General features: G+C 31.9%; 1 protein-coding gene across 3 annotated transcripts in view; it reads left to right on the forward strand.

The window, feature by feature from the left end:
- Positions 1-5,097: 5,097 nt before the first annotated feature.
- Positions 5,098-27,284, forward strand: part of LOC149420542 (carboxypeptidase D) — a 75,902-nt gene continuing 53,715 nt past the window's right edge. For all 3 annotated transcript variants that reach the window (XR_016302732.1, XM_089636772.1, XM_089636773.1), the window contains exon 1: positions 5,098-5,353. The gene's annotated coding sequence lies outside the window, so the exon portion shown is untranslated. The remainder of the gene's footprint in view (positions 5,354-27,284) is intronic.

Genomic DNA, 27,284 nt, shown 5'->3' on the forward strand with positions numbered 1-27,284 from the left:
TGTCGGCAGCATGAGAACGAATAGTTTTTTTTCGAATCTCAGGTAATCCAACAAGCAATTCATTGTTACAGTTCATCCCCTAAGGCCCCGTAGTAAACGTTCAAAAATGGTTTGAAAGGGAGATATGTTAATTACGAATGTTAGATTGAGTGCGCTAATATTGAAAAACAAAAAAATATTTAAGCGAAAATTTTGAAAATATTTAATAAAACACGACTCGTTTGAAATAAAGTAAAAATCTCTAGAAAAAATTTTAAGTTGCATTTAAAGATACAGTGTGAAACGTGTTTTTAATAATGGAAAAAAAATCGGTTTTCGGAGTCACTCGAATAACCGAAATTGAACTTGATTTAGACTAATTTAGGGCTGGGGAATCCGAATCTGTAAGAATTATTATTAACTGAGTTATAGGGTTTTGAAATTTCGTACGCGATACATAGAAACCATGTTTTATTTATCAATTATGACATAAGAAAATCAAATTAGTGACTATTTATTAGTCTCACATTTCAGAAGTGCCAACCAAAAAATAAAAAGTGTTGCCATATAATAATAATATCAATGCATGGAAAATTCAGAAAATTAAATATCATTTGCCAGATTTGTAGTTTATTATTTAAAATCTTGTAAATATTAAATTTATATATATATAACCTAACCTAACTGTGATTTTCTATAACAAAAAAATGACCCTTTAATAACGCCCACTCGCGTCCCCTTTAGAGTTATATCCCAGTTTTCAAGTAGTTTGTGGGCTACGCTAGGTTTGTATAGACTGGTTTGTGATTTGATTCTAATACCCTTTTTCCATGTTATTTCCTGTTACAAAAAATTGCCCCTTTAATAACGCCTGCTCGCGTCCCCTTTAGAGTTACATCCCAGTTTTCAAATAGTTTGTGGGCTACGCTAGGTTTGTATAGACTGGTTTGTGATTTAATTCTAATACCTTTTTTCCATGTTATTTCCTGTTACAAAAAATTGCCCCTTTAATAACGCCTGCTCGCGTCCCCTTTAGAGTTACATCCCAGTTTTCAAATAGTTTGTGGGCTACGCTAGGTTTGTATAGACTGGTTTGTGATTTAATTCTAATACCTTTTTCCCATGTTCTTCTGCCTACTCTAACCCAAACTAAAAACCTAACCTATTTTGTAAAAAAATATTATTATTATATGGCAACACTTTTTATTTTTTGGTTGGCACTTCTGAAATGTGAGACTAATAAATAGTCACTAATTTGATTTTCTTATGTCATAATTGATAAATAAAACATGGCTTCTATGTATCGCGTACGAAATTTCAAAACCCTATAACTCAGTTAATAGTGCCGACTCCCACCTAATTCTTACAGATTCCGATTCCCCAGCCCTAAATTAGTCTAAATCAAGTTCAATTTCGGTTATTCGAGTGACTCCCATAAACCGAATTTTACCCTTAATAATTTTCGGAGATTACTTTGCGAATTTTTTGTATCAAGGGAATTTCAAATAATTAACGTTTCAATATAAAATGTTTATTATTATTAAAATCTCTAAATCATGGTGAAAACCCTATCAAGCTCCTTTGAATAGTTTAGAAGAACTAAGCGCACAAACATACAGACTTTGTTTTATACTATTTAGAGATACCAATGTATTGCCACGATTACGAATTTACCGGCCTGATAACCCGTTTTTTTTTCACTATGTTCTGGAGTGTTCCCAAACATTCCAGTCTATTCCCGAACATTCCAGAATGTTCCTGGATATTCTGGGAATGCTCTCGAATGTTCTGGGCTGTTCTAGAAATCTTTTAGAGGGTGAAACTTCCAGTCCTTATATCTTCAAAAGCGCGCCCTTCAGGTAAAAACGGGAAACTTCTTCATGGATGAGGGATAGAGGGCTACCACACCATATAACTCCCTTGATCATACCAGGACTCGTTTCTGAGTTTTAACAGCACGTACATTGTACACTTACTTTTATAATATATATTGATGATTATAAGTCATTTATAAGAATAGTAATTAGTCGAGAATTTTATTTATTTATTTACGCCTTGAAGGCTTAAATGTATACAGTGTTATAGGTAAGTTGTTCATTAGTACAATAATAAGTGTATAGTTCAAATCATAATAAACACAATATGAATGATATAAGCAAGTACAATACAAGTTTAATAGAGTTCTGTTGTACAAAATAGTTCAATTAGCAATATGTAAAAACAAGAATACAAATTAAAGTAGTTACAAAGCAATGTGTTGTAACTTTCTTGATATTTATTAAAATTAACATGAACAGTTTGTTGTTAAGCATGTTTGTATTTAGAAAACCTTTATTAGTTGATTTACAGAACATGGCTAAATTAATACGGATATAAAAGGTGCACATGAAGAAGTATGGAAGATAATATAATGATATTAGATCTAAAATTGTGCATACAACGTTTATAAAAAATATTCTATGTGTACCCAAGTAATATTATTAAAACGATGATCGTTTTCCCACTAGATTCTAAATAGATTGTCGTTTTGAACTATTTAACTCTTTTTTTTATATATTTAATTTATTTTAACCCCATTCATCTCTCACTATAAAATAAAATACTAATATCTACTAAAGAATAAAAATAAAATACTATATAAAAATATCTCATCCTGCAAAAAGGTTTCACTTTAAAAATCACCCGAAATAGCTGGTGTTGCCATGCAAACATTTCCCACCCAATCGCAGTACGTAGGTACCTATTTACTTCTATTTGTGTTCGTCCCATAAACTTGCACAGCGGTGGTACTGGAGCAAAAGGCTTGTGCCATTTGCGAGATAATGGCTTTGAACTTCAGTAGGGTTCATCTGCCAACAGAAGTAAAGGGTACCCACACACAGGTGATCTCCATCTGCGTCATCGGGAGATATTGGCGTCACGGGGAGAAATTATTCAGCACACCTCCAAGTCTTGGTATCCGTTACAGTATAAGTTACAATCAAGTGGCACAAGGGAATATCACCTCTACGACCTGTGCCTAGAGGTCTCTTTGCTGAAACAATGGCGGGAGAAAGTTCTTTCTGTGCGCATCGGTGAGATGCTCTAGATACGCAGTGAAAGGGGGGGCTGCGAAAGTAAGCACCTTTATAGAAAAGTTTAAATGTTTTCATTTTTATTTTTGAGAAAAATTTGTCATGGTTAGTAATTTTGTTCCAACGAAACAAAGCGCACAAAGGAAAATTAAAATTATGTTTGCATGGTAAAAGATTATAAAATTACCCTCATTCATAATGTTGTCATTGCGCTTTATTTTTATGTTCCGTGTATTTATGTAATTGATTTTCGTAGAAAGCAACACTTTTAAGAAATGTAGCACAGTTTGACACAATTAACTTTGCAGACCGCGAAAGGAGGAACGGATGAACTATATTTTTATTCCATTAATTTTTTGTATCCGTAAATTTTCAAACCAGCTTTACATCAATTGCACAGTTAAGTGTGTCGATTTGTGACTCTGTTTAACCTCTTTTCCGCCAGCATATAATATCCTTAAGGATAAACACTTTACAAAAAAATCACTTCTCTGAATCTACCTCGCTTTTCTGGGGAAACTACTTATGGTAGAATATAATATCTTAAAATTTATTTAAATGTTTCAATTTTTTTTACATATTCAAAAACAAAAAAACAATTCACAAACAAATTAAGAAAGGGATTAAAGAATAAAGAGGCTATATTGCAAAAAAAATATCTTAAAGATTAAAAATATACCTACATATTATACAAAACCGGACCAGTTATTATGAAAACAGAATCAGCTGTAGCACGGCAAAAATGTAGCATCGGCGATCAAGAAGTTAAAAAACCATATATAATTATTGTGAAAAATAGAGGCACTCCATTAAAAAAATCATATATAATTATTTTATGCTTTCTTAGGTAAATATTTTAAGTCGTCCAGTCTGCAATAAGAAAAGGCTAAAAAAACAAAATCAGTATTTCTCAATAAAATACTTCTCTATATTTTCGTTACTAAGCAGAATTCTTGCCTGAACAGACTATGCAATAATTACAGTAGCGTATTATCCATGGTTGATATTTTCAGTTGCGAACTTACCAAATACAAGAGGTCCATAAAATAATATTTCTCTGATGGTTTGTGAATAATGTTTATGTCTCTATTGTGATTTGATTTATATGTACAACCTCTCTCCATGGCTATAAATGTATTATTTAAAAAAAAATCGCTTTACATAATCTTTTGTTTCGTATAAATTTTTAAATTCATATTCCTTTCTCACAAATTCAATTTACTTATTCCATATTATGCTGTCTCAGTAGAGCTAAAGTCACAAGGAGGAAATCCATAATTGGTTTTTACTATACATGGTATCCGGAAACTCGTAGTACAAACGGGAAACTGGTGAATATACATCACATTTGGAGTCGATTTTGTGGTATAATTTTTTTTGATTTGAGCTTTCGTTTTCGAGTAAATCGAGTCAGAAGTTGATTTTTTTTGATCAAATTCTTATAAATTATTACTGAAGATCAAAGTACCCAACTAATTAAAACTATTTAAAAATTTAAAAGTAAAACAAATAATGACGAAAAAATTTGAACCCTGAAATAGCCGAAAAATATATTTTTTTTTGTTTTTTTTTTTTTTTTTTAAATGCTCAAATCAAAAAACTTTATGTTAATTTGGGTTCCCCGTGTGGTATACATTCTCCAGTTTCCGGCTTGTACTACGAGTTTCCGGACACCATGTATAACAAGATATTACTATATATATACGTATGTACAAACTGATTAAATGTAAACTGTCGATTTTCCGAAAATGAATAAATAAATAAATTATCAGATTTTTTTTCATTTTCAAAAAAAATAATTTTCCTGCACCAATAAAAACAAATTTGACATTCCATTACAGAAAATCTTTTTTACTATGTAGGAAATTACTATGTTTTTGTTGTTATATTTCTTTCATACAGTTATTTTAATTCGTCGATCATTTTACCCTTTTGAGATGCCCCCCGTTTGCTTATCAAGTGCATCTGTAGACGGGGTGGCTGCCACCTCCCGCTCCTCGTACATTATTTGTCTCTGGTCTCATGAGGTTCGAGAGTACGAGCTCAGCGCGGCCAGTGAGGTTCAGTTCGCGCCTGAAAGAGCGCGCGTGCGGGCAACACCAGAAGCGCGTGAATGTCAAAGCTGCTCTTTGACAAGAATGGAACACTTTTCAAATAATAATTATTTTTAATTTAACCAAAGACAAACAATATAACATAATATAAGGCAGTGGGTGCGAGACGTTTTCAGCCAGAATTTTCTTGATTTGATGGGGATTTGAGCGAGGATTTTTGACAAATTCGCCGTGCAATTTTTGAAGGTGAGATTCTCTTTTACTAATAACTTATCTTTGCACATTTGGTGACCTTCAGAAGTTACCCCTTTGTTATTTAAAAATGTTTCAGAATGCAACTCTGATATTGTGTATTTTTTGCAATATGTCATTCATTTATTTTTATGTCAGGTTAACAAGTTTACAGATGTACCTACTAACAAATTTTTCCAGCGCTATACCTGTTGGTAACAAACTATTTTAATTATTTGCTTAACTGTAAGCTTTAAAATATAGTTATTTATTAAATACCCGTACGATTTTCCATATTCGTATGTAATTTTTTTCAGTCAAATTTCGTCCCTGTAATACAAAAATACATAGATCCCAAATTTATAAATTTTATAATTCTTTAACCGACAACTACCTACTGTAATTTGAAAGTATTTTGATTTGAATAGCTGAACAGCATATTGTATTATTAAATACGGCTTTTATTTACATTACGTAGGTATATCACTTTCTTTTGAAACTTTTGAACGTCATCGTCACTTTTGAAAGTTTTTTTTTTTAAAAAGCTACTTTCACGAAAAATCTCAGCTCATCTCAATCCGAGATAAAATACAATATATTGTATCGTTTAAACACTCAAGAGAGGCAAATATAACGAACAAAGAGATTCACCCAGTTTCCGAAAGCTCCAAAGGGTGTGAGATTTGAAACGTGCCGTATAGTCAGTCTCCTGCGCAAACCCCCATTGTTTCGTTTCTGAACTTTGCCATTTGTGTGTTAACTTCTAGCCGTGGAATAGCAAATGTCAGAGGGCATCCAAAAATATAAATGTATCTCTCCTTTAACGTTTTGACTTCTCTGAGAAGACATATTTTTCGATTTAGACTCTGTATTATGAGAGTTATTAACTGAAGATATTAGAAGGTTGTCGGGGGAAAACAAAGAGATTAAAAAAGAAATTGTTGAGATAATCGGGTTTCAAAGTTTAGAATATAATAAATAGATTGGGATTAATTTAAAAATCACGTGTCACTGTGTTTGCACACGCTAATCTCCGAAACCGCCCAGCCGATTTCAATGAAATTTGTTAATGTGTATGGTTGGTTTCAGCTTGAAACATAGGATAGTTGGACCCGATAGTTGGCGCTGCTGTCGATATAATATTTTTTTTCAACGAATTTTTTGTAAATTTTTATGATCCACACATTTTAACTTCTCCTCACCCCTCCCCCCTTTATGTATTCATATTGGCAAAAGACGGATTGACAAAAAAAATTGTTCACAAAATAAAATTAAATAAAAATTCATTACTTTAATTTAAAACAACATTATTGTTAGTGTTTTTTTTTTTTGAAAAAAAAAGTTACCGGACAGCAAAGTGCACTTAACATTTTTACTCCAAATGTGCTAAGGAATAGCTGGTTAAAGTTTGTCGGGTACGTGCCGATACACCCTGTATATTTCAGATTATTAAACAAATTATAATTAAAGTATTTAAATATTTGGGAGAAAACAGTGAAAAGGTTTTGCTGGTACAAATTTTTTCACCTTTGGATTTCCTTTGCTTTTTCTTTCCATGAGAAATTACAGCATATTACATAAATATTTCAATATATTTTGTAGCTAGAGCCTTTCAATGTCACTCCAGTACAAATTTATTTCACTGTAAACGCATGCAGTAACAAAAAAATCTAAAACCGTGAGACTGCAGTCTCAATTTCTTATTATTAAACTAATTTTTATTGATAACAAACATAGAACAATAGACGCATTCGTATTCACCATTCAAAGTAAAAAAAAACGACAAGTTATTGTGTCGGATAAAAACTAAAGCAGTACTGAGAATGTGCGTACATTGTTCTTTCCCACAATGCATTAGGCAATTAGTGTTTTCTGATAATGGTAATTTTTGTATTAACATTTAAATGCACATCTCATCGTTTTCACCCAGTCTATAATGCACAACAAAACTATATATCTATGGCTAAAAGATTGCATAGATAAATCAATAATGAAAAACGTGTAACTTTCATTGTTTTCTTCCGATATCCTTTATCTAGTGTGTGCATTATAAATTATTTTATTTTATTTATTTTAATTGAAATAGTACCACTTTATGAGACCTAATATAAAAAATCATTTCAATTTTTTAATTTACACTTCGCTGATTTTTAATATGTATTCTAAATGAATATGTTACGTGACTGTTATTAAATGACGCAAAATAGAATAGAAAAAAATTTAGTTTTTGCGTGACTGTGTTGACATGCTAACGTTCGCGTTGTGCATGCCCTTTTCTGACCCAATAACGTTCACCTTATGTTTGTATTGCTTCAATTGACTGATCCCCACATACGCTCTATTTGTTGGGATAGGTTAGATTAGGTTAAGAAGGGTATGCACAATGCGATCGTGAACATGTCGATAAGGTCACATGGCAACTCAGGACGGTGGCGATTCAACACACTCTTGAAGAATGATATAAACTCATGAACAGTGATGGAAATCATTTTTCAAAAGTGCGTTTAATTGCCACTATCCTGAGTTGCCAAGGGAACAACCACGCAAAAATCTAACGTTCATTGAATTTTTAGCATAACTTTACAACGAGTCATGTACCTTAATTATTATCACATAATTACTAATTGAAATTGTATAGTTTTGTATACATCTCTAAATAGTATAAAACATAGTCGCTATCCGCGTCTGTCTGTTTGTGTGCTTAGTTCTTCTAAACTACTCAACGGATTTTGATAGGGTTTTCACTATCATTTATAGATTTTCTTCCGGAAGGTTTATATATATATAAAATATTCACATTATATTTATAGAAAGTAGAGAAAAGTCGAAAATTTTTTTTTTGCAATCAAGACGTAAAGCTTACGTCTTCTGGAGCTTATATTGCTAACTCTGGCTAAACCTTATGAGATACATCAAAATAATGAACTACGGAACGGAAAGTTCGCGTTGGTATATGTCTATCTCCTAAGGATAATCCCCAGCCACAGACATAGGAATTAATAGACGAGAAGCTAATGGCGAGGGGTAAAATCAACTGTTGAAGAACGAAGGGAGTAAGGCTGACTGTGATTCGTCAATAAATCAATCTGACAGTAAATAGGCATCTCGCATTATAATATCACCATTTAGTTCTTAAAAGTAAAATCTGCTTTTGAATGAATAGACATTTCTACATAGGAGCGCAAATTACTCGCCACGTTATGAACTAATTTGCGAAGTCCAAATTCGGCAAAGTAAGGCAGCTTCTATTTTCAGAGTCGTAGTTAGTTTCAGAGTATTTAGTTAAGACACTTTTATAAATGTTCATAATTTACTTCCCAGCAACCAACCAGCTTTGTGTTTCGCGTCCAGACGTTTCTCGATGTGATAGTATAATATGTTTCTAAAACTGATCTATATTATACGATGTGAATATGCTTAAAATAAAGTAAAATAATGCGTATATATGGAATGTAATACGACAATTGGGTTTATTCTCTTTTTCACATCTATTTTTACAAGTTTTCATATCACAAGTCAACATTTTGCCGTTTTATTTCGTAAAATGAACCGATGATGCCTCGACCATAGTTCGCACAAGAATGATGACGTCACGTTTTCAAATTTCACTTGAGGCCATATGCGAGCCTAGCCGGCTCAATGGAACCGGTATGGGGAGTGGGGATAATGCGCTTTTAATCACTTAGGGCAGGTCTACTAATATTCATATGTCTATGTCCCCAGCAAATAATGCAGCACAATATTGGTGTTATATACCTATGTTGCATTACGTGTATTATACCTCTGTTATATTCCATCACAAAATGAAGTTATTAATTTAATAAAATGATATTAGTTTAGTGACAAATTTTCCTTGTTCTTAGAAGCAGCAGAGAAAATTAGAAATTGAGAATGCGCCGTATCCATGTTGCATAACGGGTGTTATTAAGTTTTGAATTGTTTGAGTCAGAATTGAATATAATTGCTTCAGAGTAGTCCTATTAGAAAGTTCTATTCAATATTGTTCTAAGAAAAATAATTTATGGTCGGTGTGGTGAGGAATATACATTAATTTGTTGAGAACTAGCTTCATTTTGAAATGTTATCAGATTATTTGAGGATAATTATAGAGGATAATTACACAGTATAATTTTTGGAAATGGTTACTTTTTTCTTTGCTTGGCCGCCTGCAAAGTTATCTATGTCAAGGAGTTAAAAAGATTTCTGATAATTTGGGCTTTATATGAGAATTATAGTGTAATATATAAGTTGTAAACAACAGGAAAAGTAAAGTAAATTGTATTTTATCTTCTTACATGAATAATACTATTGATTGACATTACGTACATACATCATATATACTTATGTCTTACGTTTATGTACAAAGGAAAACATTACAAATTTAAAAATGTTATTAAACAATAAAATTCCAGCTGTGCATACGTCGAATTCTAAAATGTTTATGTAATTCTAAAATTTTTATGTATTTTTAAAATGTTTATGTAATTTTGAAATGTTTATGTAAAACTAAAATGTTTATATAATTATAAAATGTTTACGTAAATTTAAAATGTTTATGTAATTCTAAAATGTTCTAAAATTCAAATATATAGAATTCTTATATTTTCAGTAGGTACATGCACGATGAATTTATTCCACCGGTCTATTTTTAATTTTAGAGTACTTATTACTTATTTTATTTTAATTTTGAAAATACTTTTTTAAAAATTTTTATGTCCTGTTGTTTTTGAATGTTGGGGTCGATTTTATTTGCTTTTTAAAAATGGTTAATTTTTAAATGCTAAAAATGTCGACAAATTAACCGATTAATTCCATAGCCGATGAATTCTGATGACTAATAAATACAGTAATTGGATATACTACTACATCACATAGCATAACCGAGAAACTCTCGTATCTATATTAAATTAATAATAAGAATAAGTCAGCTAAGAGCTCCTTTGTAATCCTACTTTCTTTTACAATGGTCGTTTTTGGGTTTGAGAAAGTCAACAATGTCAAGCCTTTATTTCCTCTGCGTAAGAATAATTTATTATCAAGAATACCTGTTTCTCTGTATGACTATTCCTACTGATAGTGTCGCCAGGTGTAAGTTAATCACACAAATAATGAGGATTCGTTGAAAAAATCAATTGGTGTCTCTGATAAAAGATACAGAATTCACGCAACATTTCAAGGAAATATTTGTATTTCTAGTCACTGCATGCCAAAGTCTGCATTATTTATATACTGTGTGAGGATTCATCATTGCGACACAAGTCGGTTTTCTCGTTATGACGACCATAACTTGTGAATAAGCCAAATAATATTGTCAGCAGTAGCAAGATAAGCACACATGTGATACTGATTCATTGAACTGATGACAAATATTTGTAAATATTTGAACGGAACGAACTCACCTAAAAATTCGAATACACATAATACGTGTAGGTAATAGGCACTTATACTGTTTCATGAAATTACTAATTGTACGAACCAATCTTTAGATATTGTTGAGTTATTAACTAAAAAATAAAATAAAATACGTCGTTTTCTACGATTTAAACACGGAGAAAAATGACTATTGTTAATTTATAAAAAATCTCTTAATTTTTTTTTGTAATTCCGGTTAAAAACGGGACCTCACGAATAAATTAACAGGTTTCCTGATAAAATTTTAGTAAATTACGAATATATTAGTATGATATCAGAACGCGTTCATGAAAATCCAATTATTTTTAAATTACAACTAAAATTATTTGTATCGTCGTGATGTCGTTTGATCAAGGCAAATATATTCTGAAATTAATGATTTATTAATAATGCCTGTTAATTTTTAGTGAGGGCAAAAATAGATTTCTCTCCGTGGACAGCCTGTTATTTGACAACTTTATTAAAATTATAAAACTCAAAATATGGAGATATTTGGCCAAGTTGTTAAGGCAACAACGGATGCCATGGGCATAAAATATTCGAAATTAGTTAGTTGTATATGTACAAACTTAAAGATTTTAAAAAGTTAATGTTTAAAAAAATTATATCTAAAACAGATTTAAAAATTATATTAGAGATGGGATTTCCATGCCTTGATATATGAAACTGTAGACACTCATTATCAAAGTATCTTTCGAAAACAGGATCATCAAGGAGTTCACAAAGTGCCAATACAAACGCTCACAACCGGATTTTAACTTATCTGAGACACGTAGTATGTGAATGAAATAATCCAAACAGGTTTCGCAGGCCAAGCGCAAGGATCTCGAAAACTTGAAAATACCTTGGATTATATTTTATAGTTAAATTTAACCACGAGGTGAATGTAATACATAATAACTTAACTACGAAGTTCTAGTATTTATGAGCAATTACATAAATTATGTTATGCATATTTGAACTCTTGTAAGCCTAATAACAAATAGTAACATTATCTACAGTGTTATCAATGTTGTCTTTCTTCAAACTTCATAAATTATTATTATTATTATTATTACTACGCGTGACAACTCTTTCGCCTTTCGAAGATAATTTATTTATGTTTATTTTATTTTATTAAATTGAATTTTTGAACTTTTCCATTTTTAAGACTGTTCAAATATTCATCTTCCCTCCGGGGAAAAGGAAAGTCGGGAATTACCTGGAATACCTAGTCACTAAACGTAGCTAAAGCCGTTTTAAACTGTACCTATATTCAGAATTGTGTTCACTCACCAGGGTGGTATTGATAGTAGGTCTTCTTCTCTTTGCTTGAAAAAATAAATTCATTCCAACTTGAATAGAATTTCTAATGAGAAAAACTGAAGAAATCTTATCTTACTTTTTACATTCTGGAAAACACTTGCATGTTTGATAAAATAATCTAATTTCTGAGAAACTCCTGATGAGAAAGAATCTATCTTTTTCTCAAGATAATTCTTTGATAATACAATAAAACCTAAAAGGGTTTGGATTGTTTAAAAGTAGTGTTTCTAAAAATGTATTGTTTCAGAGTGTTTAACATTCCATCAGTTACCATCCAGTGATTTATACAATGTTAAATGTTAACAAAAACTTTAAATATTGGCATTGAGTTTGGTGTTTCGGCCATCAAACCCCTCATTCGTATTCAAATTAGCGTCCTTTTATGTGTCTGGCATTCCGTGGGAAACATTGTCATTGTAAAATGCTACATACTAATGATATGTTATAAGCATTGGGTAGGTAATGTAGGTATCCAACAACCTTATCACGTAAATCTCTGTTCGTGTATTTAGTATTTACTTGATTTTGATATATTTTTGTGTGCTGATTGGGTATTTCAATGCCATTTCAAACTAAACTAAGTAACAATTTGTTTACTTCTTATTTTGGTGTGCTCAAATTTTTAATTTAATCCATCAATTATCGTTAACTATTATTATTGGTATTGATCGATAGAATACTGTCGGCGTAGCTTCTGTCTTGCTCAGAGCATAGGCAAATTAAATGTTACGTCTTATTCTCTTGACGGTAGCCTAGTCCCTATAACCTTAGATAGCTAACGATGGTTTTGTACCCTACTGAAGCCAATCAATCTGTTTACTGTTATTATTAGTATTAATTGGTTGACTGTCTGCATAGTTTCTGTATTACTCAGGACACAATTGTTTCGTCTTATTCTCTTAACGCCCAGTCCCTTTAACCGTAGATACCTAACGTTGTTTTTGTAGCTCAAAAAACTAACCATTCGACTTTTTGACAAAGATTTTTTGAAGTCCCCTTTTTCTAAATTAGATTTGATTCAGACACACAAACACTCACACATACATTACTTACGTCACACACACACCTATATACTACACACGTCACCTGGTAATTAAGGAATAAACATACCACTTAGAAGACATTACAAGGAAACATATCACAGGTACACAACATGAAGTATCTAATTCCTGTGTATTGTTTCATCACTGTAAATCATGTACCGTTTGTTTGTATAATATAAAATAAAATAAATAAATTAAATATCCTTTTAAGAAAAACATATCTTTATTCAAGTTTTAAGTACATGCTAAAGCACGTATCTAAAATGACACTATTTTTTTTTAGATAAATTTCACCTTTTAACCTAACTTTACTTTTCATCATTATGTAAATACAGAACTATAGTTTGTTTAGTTTAAGTTAGTTCTCGTTTTCTTTGACATCACTGAGAGAAAATATATATACGTTTTTGGCACAAGTTGGACAAAACTATTAAAACCACCAAAATAATTGATCAAACCATTTGACAAAATGACGAGTAGTCGGTAGGTTATCTCAATAACAAAATAACTTACTAAGTTGACACATGAAGGCTATATTCTCGGTAGAAACATTCAAAAGAGATTAGATTAGACGAGGTAGGTTTGAATTTGATACTCGTCATTTTGATGAACGTTATCTATGTAGGGTTAATGACGCTCACCAGGGTTGTCGTTGGGTGTTTTGCGATGACAACCAAATTTTTTCCACAACTTAAATGGTACTTAACTCATGTCTGAGCTTTCTACCCACCAAGGCTGGACATTAACACCCGCTTCCAGGTAATAATGTTCCATCGTTCCCTGTCAAAATGTTCCCAGTAAAAATGTCCCAAGTTAAAATTTTCCCGGTCAAAATGTTCCCAATTAGAAACAAGTAAATTGTCACTATATTGGCAAAATCATTCTACAGACTTACCATGTCCTAAAACCTAACCTAACCGACTGTGCGACTATTCACTATATTGGAGCATTACGACAAGGAACGTTTTGACCGGGAATATTTTGAATGGATACATTTTTATAAGGAACATTTGACAGGAAACATTATTACCAGGAAGTGTTTCTTGCTGTTTTCAATCTTCATCATTTTCACATTTCTCAGAGCTATTGGTGCTTTCCTTTCCACTTCCAACAACCGCTTATTTGTCCTGACTATAGTTAATAATAAGTTCAAGCAACCAGTGGGTTCTTACAAATTTCGCTATAACTTCAGATTTCTGCATCTGACTACCCTAAAATAAAAGGCATATTATAAAGAACCCACAACGCTGTAGACCCCTATCTTAAGTTGTTCATAGAAACAGATAATACATGAGCATTTAATTGCAAAGTGTATTTTTGGGAGACCATACAGGGCAGGAGTTCTAGAGGCTTTTACAAAAAGCTTAGACCAATCCTCTTTCCTGATGCTAGAAGCTTTCACTAGTTCCCTTGTCTTTATGTCAATCTTGTTGGTGGGGTTGTTTTTAATCTTCTTATAGGTGCCTGAATCGCACAAGAGGTCTTCCATCTTCTTTGTGTAGTCTGCCGTATTAATCACGACAGTGGCATTTCCTTTATCGGCTGGCAGAACCAAGATTTCCTCATTGGCGCGTAATTCTTTTAGGGCCGTAAACTCTCCTTTCGTGATATTGGGGCGGGGTATTTCAGCCCTTTTCAAAATATGGCAAGTCTCTTGCCGGATGTCCTCTGCTTGCACCTCTGACATTTTGTGTACTTTCATCATTGTATGTAGTGCAGTCTCTACACCACATACGATGGATTCCACAGGTATCTTTTTGGGGGCCACTGCAAAATTCATCCCCTTTGCCAGTACAGAAGTTGCGTCTGGGCTCAACGAAAGGGTCAACGAAAGGGATTACGGAGGCCATTGAAATTCATAAAAATCCCGTAAACATTAATAGAGACGATGGAGCTAAGCTTAATAGTTCTTGGTATCCGGTAATTGACGGATACACCAGAACTAAACGAAGAAAACCACTTTAAATAAAAAATGATACGTTAATGTTAGCTCAGAGGGTTGGAGCTGGCAACACGGTATCACAACCTCATACTTAAGCTCACATTTTAACACAACCTCAAATAAGACATCTGCCCTGATGATGGACACTGCAATGCTGTCCGAAACGTTGGCTAAAGAAGGAGTTAGCGCAACACGGCATAATACCCCAAAAACAAATAACAAAAATACTTTTGGCCGTGAAAATCTTAAATCATAAAGAACACCCTATTTAAAAATACAAAATATTTCATATACACCTTAATAATTACATATTTAAATTGAATTGAATATCCTGAAAACCCAGCAATGTTTGGAGATCTCCACTTTACTGACAAAATAAATCTTTTCTGTCATTTCAATGGATCCTTTTTATGATTTTTATTTGTTTATGGCTAATGATAATACTCATTAGCGGAAAAAATGCGCTACACAAATAGAGCTCAATATTTGGGAATACCTAAATTAGATAAACACTTTTTTACTACCATAAACCTTTGTTCTTCTCTTCAAACATTACGCAGTTTCAATTCTTGTTCAAACAATAAGCAGTTCATGCAAATATTTTTCTACACAAAGTAGAATACGCAGTCAATCAGTGTTAAAAATAGCATTAATACTAGCGCTGAACCGTGAAAATCACGGGATATTATAATTTAAATTTTGAAATAGACAATTAAGATAATTTTTTTAAAAATATTTTGTTTGGTAGCTTGTCTGAATAATAATTATTCTTCGCAGAAGCCGTTCCATATTGAGTTCATTGAACGTGAATAGTTTCACGTAGGAATAATAATTATGGTATATACCAATACTTACATGGAATTGGTACAGGTAGATACGTATTGGGGATATATTATATTATGTCTTCCACAAATTATTAACTATCTCAATAGAATATCATATATACATATAAAGTCATTTTATTACGGTCATAAAAATTAGTAATTTATATGTAATAGAGACGTATTGTAAGAATTAGCGTCAAGACTAAAAATGTAAATTTTTACACGTGCGGAGAGAGAAGTTATCCAATAATTATGTAAATAAAATTATGTATTAATTAATTCATATTTAATTAATCGACAATATTATATTTTACGATCTCTACGTAATTTATTATTAAAATACTGAAAAATATTCGTAAAAAGAAAAAAACAACAGCAAAAATAGGCGGGAATCTAAATCAGATTAGCACAAAGCTAATTTTAAGATAGATTGTGTGATTTTTTTTATATATATATCTATTTGAATTTTGATTTTGGTTTCTTGGTGAATGAATGATTGATTGAAGTGGAATTTTGGAATCTGAAATTATTAATTAAAAATTAGTGTCAGCGAGTTCATGTGTAACATTGCGAAACAACCGACTGCGAATATTCGAAATTAGATCGTCATTTAATTAGTTACCACGAGACTTGTCGCACAACGCACGTGAGCCGCTCCCAACTTGCAAATATGTGTATTAATTGGTAGGTACTTGAACATTGATGGGAAAGTCCAAATACACTATTATAGTCCCTATCGAATTCAAACATTGAAGAAGAAGATAATACTAATTAATGTAGACGAAACACGAAACAGAATAAGACACAGAAAAATTTAAACGTAATCTTCGAAACTGGGAAGTGAACCCAGGAGTCCTGTCTTACTGGGACAAAGCCTCAACTAATTGGGCCATAGAGACGTAATTAACAATGGTGAACCTGGGTTCGATTCCCTGTAGCGACAGTTACCTTTTTATTTTTCTGTGTTTTGTTCTGTTTCATGTTCCGTTTATATTTGTTGGTATTATGTTCTACTTCAATGATAAATTAGATTGATGTATGTAACATTAAAAAAATATTGCAATAACATTTAATTCTTACAATTTATTATTTATTTATTTACAAGCTGGAAGCGGATCACGTGCGTTGTATGGCCCGTCTGTAGGCAACTATTTAGAATATACTGTGTTGTACTATAATGTATAATACATTTAATGTCAATATTGGAATTCCCTCCGAGCATATTAAAAACAGGTTTAAATAAAACCTGAAATAATTGTTTTTTTATTGCAAATTAATATCTTCTTCATAAATTAAATGTGTCTTAAAATAATAACAAGAATAAGTTTTTTTTCCTTACTTCTGGTGAATTTGATGAAATTTATTTTTTAACGATTTATTTCATAAAATTTTAATTATTCATCAAATTTCAAAGTTAATTTTCAAGTTCTGTGAAAATAAAATATAATGATATAACAACACAACTTGAATAGAACTTTCACAGAACTTGAAAATTAATTTTGAAACTAATGATTTTAGATTTTTGCTAAGTAATTTTAAATAAAACAAAAAAAATTATATTGTTTTATAGTTCGTATGATAATTATAATATTGTGTTTTAGTGTAACAAAATCAAATTTAACAAAAATTTCCTATTGTACAAAAACCAAACAATTCAATATCAGAAGACAAAAAGTTTTTCTCCACTGTCACATAAAATAATATTTTTTTACTGGTCTTATGTCCGTCTCGTTAATCCTTCTGGTAACTCACCAAGTAACGGGATTCTTCCCACATCACCACACCAAACTACCGTTTTCAATTAGTGAGAAATAAAATAACTACACCTCCTCAAGAAGGTTGCACCATATCCTTTCTGGTCTATTAATCACCTCTCCCAGATGTTACATTTTTACTTATTGCCTATTTACTTTGGCTTTACTGTTACCGTGAGAAGTATCAAGTGATCTGATAAGAAACTGGTTGGGGAACAAAATCAAAGGTTCTCGTATGTATTAAATTACTGTAAAATTTACAGTAAACCTTTCTCACTTCTTGTCTTAGGCTCAACGAACGTTTCCTAAACTTTTTTATAATCTGGCTATTTTTTTATTTCTCTTTACGTAACTCACTCATTTTTGCATCGCGTATTTCTGGCTTATGTGTAAAATAAAATAGATTTATATATTGTCAACTAGCTTAAGTCCCCGTCATTACCCGGGCTTTATGCAGAGTTTTTCGAAATCAGATGTAGACAATAATTTTCCTCTTATTTTGAACATCAAGTGTGCAAAATTTCATCAATAAGTATCAACATTTTTCTATATAAGGGGTTGGGAAAAGGGGGGTGGGGTGGTTTTTCGAAATCTCGTGTAGACAGTGATGTTTCTTTTATTTTGAAGGTCAAGTGTGCACAATTTCATCAATCTTGGAATAAAACTCAGATCCCGCTACAGACATTCTTCTTTACATAAATACATATATTTAGACAGAAGAAGAATACATGTTTTTCCCACGAAGAGATAAAGCAGAAAAAGCGTGTTGTGGGTGTATCCGTGTGCCAAAGAAAGCTCAATCTTCTAGACTAAAATTATTTCTTGCTGTTATTGATTAAATATTACAAATGTCGAAATTCTATCTTTGGCAGTTGAACAATTTCAATGGCCTGTCTGGGGCCTAGGAGAAGTCTCGAGAGGTCTATGTAAAATTTTGATAGAAGAATCAAGAAGAGAAATGAAGAGACAAGAAGAGCTAAGAAGGGTCAAGAATAACCAAGAAAAGGGAAGAAGAAACATAAAGAGTCATGAAGAACCAGCAAGAATTATGAAGAGCCAAGAAGAGCGAGAAGATTCAAGAAGAGCCAAGACGATTCAAGAAGAGCCAAGACGATCCAAGAGAGTCAAGAAGAGCCATAAAGAGACTATAAGAGCCAAGAAAAGAAAATAAGAACCACGAAGAGCCAAGAAGAGCGAGAAGATGAAAGAAGAGACAAGACGATCCGAGAAGAGTCAAGAAGAGCCATAAAGAGACTATAAGAGCCAAGAAGAGAAAAGAAGGACCAAGAAGAACCGTGAAGAGCCAAGAAGAGGCAAGAAGAAGAAAGATATGAAGAAAAAAACAAGGCTCAATCAAATCCTTTCTACCTGCCTGTCCTAAATTCCAATATTGGCTTATTAGGTTGCCATTTATACGTACCGGTAAATTGAACTCGAACCTCCTGCCCATCCTCAGAGCACGTATTAAGTCATATCTTAACAAATCATTGCCCCCCGGAGTACCGGTCTCATAGGGACAGGAGTACGTACGAGTAAGTGTGATATTGTTAACAAGTGAAAGCCTACAATGAACATTTAAAAAAATAAACTTCACGTATAGAGAAGACATTTCGTACCGTATGTATGAGATACAACATGAGATATCGTATAATGAAGTCTCTATCACGAGATACAATTCTTTTCTTGTATTTCATAGTTTTATGAAAAAATAACAACCCTAACCGAAACACTAAGTTTTCAAGGAGCCCGCTGCCGGGTAGGGAACCACCGTTTATGAAATGCTGGTCTAAAACATTGGACTATTGGGTCAATTCGTCAACTGTCATTATTTTTTATTGGTTCAAAATATAATCAAATTTACATAATATATTATACTATATGTCGGCGTGGTTCCTAAAAAAGATTTTATCGGTTTTTCTGCATCACCATTTTGAGGCCACTTTTCAAAGATTTATATGATTAATGACGGAGGGTATAGATTCACTTCTAGCACCGAGGGCTTCTCAGTCGGAATGATAAAAACACCGTGCTATGTGTTGACATTTGGTACCAAATGAAGTAATTATTTTATTATTTTTAACAACAGATATCATGACGATAAAAAACGGCAGTTCCACAGATCCGTGTATTATCTATATATTTTAAACGAAAAAAATCGTTTAAAATAATTTTTAACGCTTTAAACTATAGATTTAGTTGTAAATGTGGGTTTTACTGTATAATAGTGTTTTGTTTATTATGGTCGTATGTCTACATTCATAACAAATAGTCCATTATTATTTTATTTGTATTCCATAATCCGCGTACAGAAGTACACTGGAATATGCTTCGCCAATTTGGAATCCACATTATAAACTTTACATAGATAGTATAGAACGTATCGAAAACAAATTTATAAAATATATTACCTACAGATTCAACAATAACATTGAATGTACATTTGAAACTTTGCAGCGAAGACGAGCAGTAGCTGACTCAATATTTATACACAGAATTTTAAACAATAACATCGACTCTACCGAACTTATGTCCCTTATTAACTTTAACATATCTTCGAGACGTAAACGACATACAGTGCTATTCCACACGCTTAATTATAAAACAAATGCAGCATCTAATTCTTCATATAAATAATATTTGGATTCACTGCCCAAATTCAAACGTGGCATCATGTCAATAATTTAAACTGTTCAATGCGCATACATACAGACACACACACGCAAACACTCACACATACTTTACACACACACCTATATACTACACACGTCACTTGGTAAAAGGAATAAACACACCACTTAGCAGACATTACAAAGAAACATATCATAGGTACCCAACATGAAGTGTCTTATTCCTGTATAATGTTTCATCTCTGTAAATCATGTACTGTTTGTTTCTATAGTAAAAAAATGGTAATAAAAAATATTCAGCCTAGGAATGGCATACGAAAGGTAGTTTTAGACGTGTTTGTTAGCATTTTTCCGTCAAATCACACCATTTTGCCTATCATAATATGATACTGTTAAGGTATGAAGATAAAATGCAGCACGAAATTCCAACATATTGAGGTTATTACCAAAAAGTCAAAGAAACTTTCATCTGCGATTATTTTTCCAAGGTCAGTTCGCTGAGTAAGTGTGTCAGAAAATGTCAACATTATACATTTATAAACTTTCGATTCGATTCACAACAATGCACAGTAATGAATAAACGGAATGCTAAATAATAGATACATTTCTATGTTGTCACGATCACAGTGGTGGTATACCATAACATTTATTTTTGACAGGTTTTCGAAAAAATGAAAGAAAACTATTTTTCTTTTGTAATTTTTAGTTGTTTTTTTTTTGTTTCACGTTAAAACTCTTTAATAACTCTTTAACTCTTTTGGTTTCTCCATCTAAATGAAAAAAACTTTTTGATTTTTATGCTTACACATATTTAGAGCCTAAAGCTAGACCTACGAGAGATACATGGTGTCCGGGGGTAAAGTGCGCTAATTTCGGGAGGTGATTCTACATAATGGTAGAAGTAATAAAAATAAAAAAAACTTGTTTCGAAATTTCAATGTTTATTTTCTTATTTACTAGGCAAATTTTTTTTCAATGGAAGAATATTTATTTTATCATATAAACAATCAACGTATTAACCTAAAAACCACATTAAAACCTTGGAATTTCGAAAAAAAGTTGTTTTTATTTTTTACTTGTACTATCATGTAGAATCACCCCCCGAAGGACACCTTGTATCATACAATCCTAGATTAATCATTAACGCCATCTATGAACGCGAAGATTATAACCTACGTTACGTTCAACCTTAAGGCGACACACTAACGGGGTTCGCTTGAAGCTCACATTACATAACAACATAAAAATATTTTTTGTAAAACGGTTTGAAAATTTTATAAAATGTTTTTCAACTATAAAATTAGCTTTAAGATCACTCTAGAAACATTTGAGATTTTAGTAATACGTTCATCAGAAATAATTAAAATAAACCCCACGGAAAGATCGATTTCTAGGCCTGCCAGGGCAAAGTCGACCGTAGGTCCGTTCATTACACCGGGCCGCCAGCTGAATATTGTTTTTACACTCCTTTATCACTTATGTCGTTTAGATTCCCACTTTATTTTAGAGAAGTACCAAGGTAAATTCAACCGTAGGTCTGTCGAATACATCAGGGCGCGCGTAGCATATTTCTGTGCATGGCTTCTTCAATACGTCGTTTTATTTTAAAGTATTGTCTCGTCTTTAGTCAAATCAAAAAAACATAATTAGTGTTTCTTGCAGTTTTATTGCAATGAACACATGCAACTGCCATTGAACATGATATAACCTACAATTACAGAAATATAATAATATAATCATTCATTCAGACACTTTACATGCAGCATCCGGAGCGTATCGACTCTTCGGTCCGCTGCCTCCGTATCGATTGACTGTACGTGCAGTGTTTTCAGGGTCAGTGTGTCACACGGCCGCGCGGGTACAGTAGCTAGAATCGGCGGTGCCGTACCGCTTTGGTTTTTCGAGTTTAGTTCAATATCAAATTTGCAATGTGTACTTAATGCTATGAAACAAAGCAATAATTTAATATTAAATTCAATACAGAATAAACAAAAAGTCTTATTTAAAATTGCATCACTATTAATTTGTTAAAATTGCTATATTATTGTGATAATTTATCTCACAGCACATCGCCTATTGATAAATAAAAGGCATAAAAATAAAATTACCCCTTCCAGCGTTTTAGGGTCATATTTTAAAAAAGTGTCCATATTTTATTTTTAAGTATTTTTTATCTTTTTTTTTGTATCATGCGGAAATACGTATTTTTTAAGTTAGAAAGGGAAATAATAATTCTTTCCAGTTTGCCTCAAACATTTATACTGGATGCCATTAAAATCCTTAAAATAGCCAAATTGAATGAATTACATTTCGATCCGCTATTGTAACAATCGGCTTAAATTAAAAAATAATCTTATTTTTTATTATATGAACGAGATAAAAGTGAAGTTACAGTTTTATTACAAATTTCCCAAACAAAACGAATGTGTTTTCGAAATATCGAGATATTAAGTAAAAACGTGATTTGCGTTTTTGACAACATTTTCACGTTTGATATTAAAATTTTATTATTTAGAAATAGTGAAGTTTATTTTAAATACATATACCGGAAAGATAATTTTATTTAGTATATAAAACAGTATTTGTTTTCACGGAAAATTAATTAATCAAGATGTATATAGCGCATTTGAAATACTCAGAAAATATTGCAAACTTAACAAATGTATCGAAAGTACTTGAGGGTTTAGGCAAAACACTAAAAAGTAATTAATGCAAAATCAGGATTTTCGGTTTGAAAGTTTAATCGTTTAGACATATTTTTGATGCTTTAACTAAAAACTGCGAATAAAACACATCTTAACCCTATATAATAGAGTTTTATTTTTAAACAAAAAAAAGTTTTATTCCAATAAGAGGTGTTATTTTGATATTCAATCGTAAAAGATCAATGGTTTCGTTGCTTGTATGGCACGTAGCGCCGCCGTCTTATTGAAAGTAAACGTTGTCCAGATCAATACCATCCAATTCCGGCCATAAAAAATCATTAATCATCTCTCCATAGCGCAATCCATTCACCGTAACTGTTGCTCTAGCCTCATTTTCGAAAACGTAAGGTCCAATGAATTCGCCGGACCATAAACCGCACCAAACAGTCACACGTTGAGGATAGAGAGGCTTTTCAACAATAACTCTTGGGTTTTTCGAGCCCCAGATGCGACAATTTTGCTTGTTGACGAAGCCACCGAGGTGGAAATGGGCCTCATCACTCAAGATGATTTGCATTTGATTCACTCAAGTGAATTTTAATAATTTCAATGCATTGTTGAAGCGTGTATCGTTCCATTTTTATTAATGGCGTAGTTTCTACTTGTTAAATGTCAAAAAATGACAGCTACAAAAGTAACATCTACCGAAATAGCGGGCTATTCGAAATAACACCTCTTATTGGAAAACCCTGTATAAAACCTGCTTTAAAGATAAAAATATCCTACTTAGGAACCTCTTTTCATTTTTGGTTTTATTTTGTAATGTGGCAAATTAAGTTATTTAAAAAATGATCGGAAAACATTTTCATGTTTTTTGTCGATGTTTTTTTTGCATTAATCAATACAAACGGCTTGTGTTAAGCGAAAAAAACTCGATCATTTTCGTATGAGTTCAAAATGGATAGTAAACCGCAGAAATTTCTCGTAAACTAAATGATTGGCGTGGGTCACAGACATATGGCGTGGGTATTGTTTTATAAAAGAAAAATACCTTGTGAAACAGGTTTCATAAACTTACGTGACAATAATATCTCAGAGAAGGCACGATTAAACTTATCGTCATACCGTCATAACTCAGAAAGTAAACATATAATTCCTCCTAAACCTTATCTATTTTAATGAAGGTTCACATTATTTAATAATTAACAGGTATCTGCACCTTCCGTGTATTGTATGAAGGTATGGTATGTAAGCATGTACCTACATATGTAACAATAAAGTGGGTTCTCCGGAAAACATCCATTTCCACAGTTTATTAAATCAGATAAACAGTTGTGCTTTTTGGGTACAGATGGTGTCAAGTTTATCGAGCGTGACCAACATTTACAACGTAATATCATTTTAAATAGATCTTTGCAGGGCCGCCACAAGAGGTGCCCCCGTCTGAGTGCAAAAGTAAATAAATCTAATTAATTTTTTATACTAAACTATATATAGAAGATTAACTAAAAATGTTAATCGTATCGTTATGAAAACTGGGGGTTAATAATGCATCGCAGGGAAACCTAAAAAAAATAATTATATTTTGGTAAAAAGCAGTCACTTTGTGGTTTGACATATTATTAAATAAAAATAAAATAATTTGTTTAAAAACCACGAATTTTTGTAAATTATATTAAGACCGACCGGTTTTGCTTCGTAGAAGCATCTTCAGGGTTCAAAATTTAACAAAATAAATTTTAGGGTTATGTATGTATATTATTTTTACGAAGCGAAACCGGTCGGTCTTAATAAAATTTACAATAATTCGTGTTCTTTAAACAGAGTGTTATATGTTTATTTACAAAATAATTATTTGAAGAGTAAGAATTAAATTACCTTTTTAAAATTGGTATTGACGGGCAAACATAATACATATTATGCAACTTACAGAATTTTCCGTATAACATTTATTTACATTTGACAGATTTGTCGGGTTTCGTTATTTTGCAGTTAATTTGCTTTCGCAATTATTAAGGACAATTACTAAGGCAACAACTATTTCGCTTTTTCATTATGGGATAAGGGATAACAACCCCTTAGGCTAATTTGTTTGCTTTTGGGAAGAGATCATATTGATTTCATAGAAATTCTTACTGTCATGGTGAGAAATATGATATTAGAACGGTATTAGAAATGAAAACACCATGCTTTATATTAAAATCTATTAGTTAACCACAGAAGAATTAAAATGTTCACTCCCATGTGACAAAAACTTCCGATCGCAATTTGAGAAAAACTTATGAAACTTCGTAAATTTGTTTTTAAAAAAAGAGTGAGGTGACAATAAAGTTTTAATAATACATTTGTCTAATAAAATGTGTTGTGGGTTTTTTCTTTTTTTTTTCGTTATACGTATTATAAGTTAGAAAAATAGTAAGGTGAACCATTTTTACAACTTTTTAAGATTGAATTAAATAATAATAATACATATGTATATTTCTAATAATAAAATTTGAAAGCCTATTTTAAAAACATTCTTTAGTTTTCGGAGATGTTCAGAAATCTTCCGTTTATTTGGTTTTTATTGTTCTATTGTACAAAAATATGTATATCTATATGGGACGTGTGGGATTGCACTAACCTCCTCACATCCTGGGATAAAAATTATTATTATAAGAAGAAATTATTATTACAAATTAATACAAGAACAACACGTCAAATCACCAGAGATCAAATGGGAAAATAATTCACCGACTCCAGATATTTTCAAATCAGAGGGTTCGGCTCGGTAGAACATCTAATTGGACCTATAAATCCTACTGATCCCTACGTATAAATATTTAACATGTATTTTAAATATCTGACTTTTGCATTTTTATGTATAAATTCTTTGACGGATCTAATATAAGATTTATTTAGACAGATTTATTATTATTATTATTGCAAAGCGGAAATACACTGACCATCTCGCCCCTAAGATTGGCCGCCCGAGTGCGCCGCGCACACTGCTCTTGTGAATACTGCGGCCCTTGTGTGTTTATTTGCTATCTTTTTAAACACGTAAACAGTGTTGTTAAAACCATCAACCTCATCCGTGACACTTGGTTCGTGTGGAGGCAATACCTACGTATTATTTTATCTGTTTTTAGTATTTTTCCCGAAATCACGTTTCCGGTTAGAAGACCGCCATTGTGGTTGATGATCACGATGTGTTAAATTTCGAAACTTCGTGCATTTAGTTCCAGATACTTGCGTCTCTATTGTAATTTACTTTCCGTGCGATAATGGGGTCAATCACAGGAAAAAGTAGATTAATGTTTCCACTAATTTGCAAATTTCTCCACGATTTAGCTATTTTTAAATAGGGAGGCTCATTTTTATTGTAGTTCTAATTCAAATCCATAAAAAATTCTATGAATAATAAATTGATGGTCAAAGAATATTATACATTTTTTAATAATCAAACATTTATATTAAAGCGAAGCTTAATGCCAAATCACTATTTTGATTAATCTTTATAACGAATTGGTGTACATTATGAACATGCTTTCGATAAATTGAAGGTTTTCCTATCGTTTCGCTTGAGTAGAATACAAATAAAAAAATAAATTTCTCAGTAAAAAATATATATGTAAACTACTAATTTTTTTTTTCAATAGAAATGTATGAACGCGTAAAGGAAACCACTTTAAAAAATACAGTATTATAGCTAAGATTATCTGTGATAGTTTAACTTGACTAACTTTTTTGCTTTCTTATAAAATTATTTACAAATTAAATAAAAACCAGTTTTGTAGTTGAAATCGAACGTTTATAGACTCCGTTTGTCAAGCAACTTTAATGCCTATTACCTACAATATAAGGTTTACCAAAAATATACACATGTTTGGCTTGTAGCTTCCTCTTAAATGAAAAAAAAAATACACCTTTAATTTGAATTAATAATGACAGCCAACCGGGTTTCGCTTATCTCAAGCTTCGTCAGGGCTTATTATATTAACTAAAAGACTTGTTTTCACAAAGTGTGTTTTTTTATTTAATATATAATGTCACACACCAAAGTGTTTGCTTCCTTCGAAAAAAAATTAAACATTTAGCTAAAAGTGTTAAGTACCTACCTAGCTAACTTTTTAACTATATTAAACTGAAACCTTTTTACTTTGGTACCTTTTTTTCTTCAGAAAAGAACTGTTGCAATTCCCACGGGGATCAAAAGTAATCTCTGACAAGCACTCTTCCTTCGGCAGTCGAATCCCACTTCAAAAGTCGTAATATTATGTTTGCCCACGACTCGGAAACTCAATATCTTTCTTTATATGAACCCCTAAAACCTTTGACATTTTGCAATATACTTATCACATGAGAACTGTCAGATGCAGATTGCGCGGAAAATATTTTCATATTACATACGA

This window comes from Hesperophylax consimilis, chromosome 10 (assembly GCF_061612785.1).
Source record: "Hesperophylax consimilis isolate HC1 chromosome 10, BYU_Hcon_1.0, whole genome shotgun sequence".
NCBI classification, from domain to species: domain Eukaryota; kingdom Metazoa; phylum Arthropoda; class Insecta; order Trichoptera; family Limnephilidae; genus Hesperophylax; species Hesperophylax consimilis.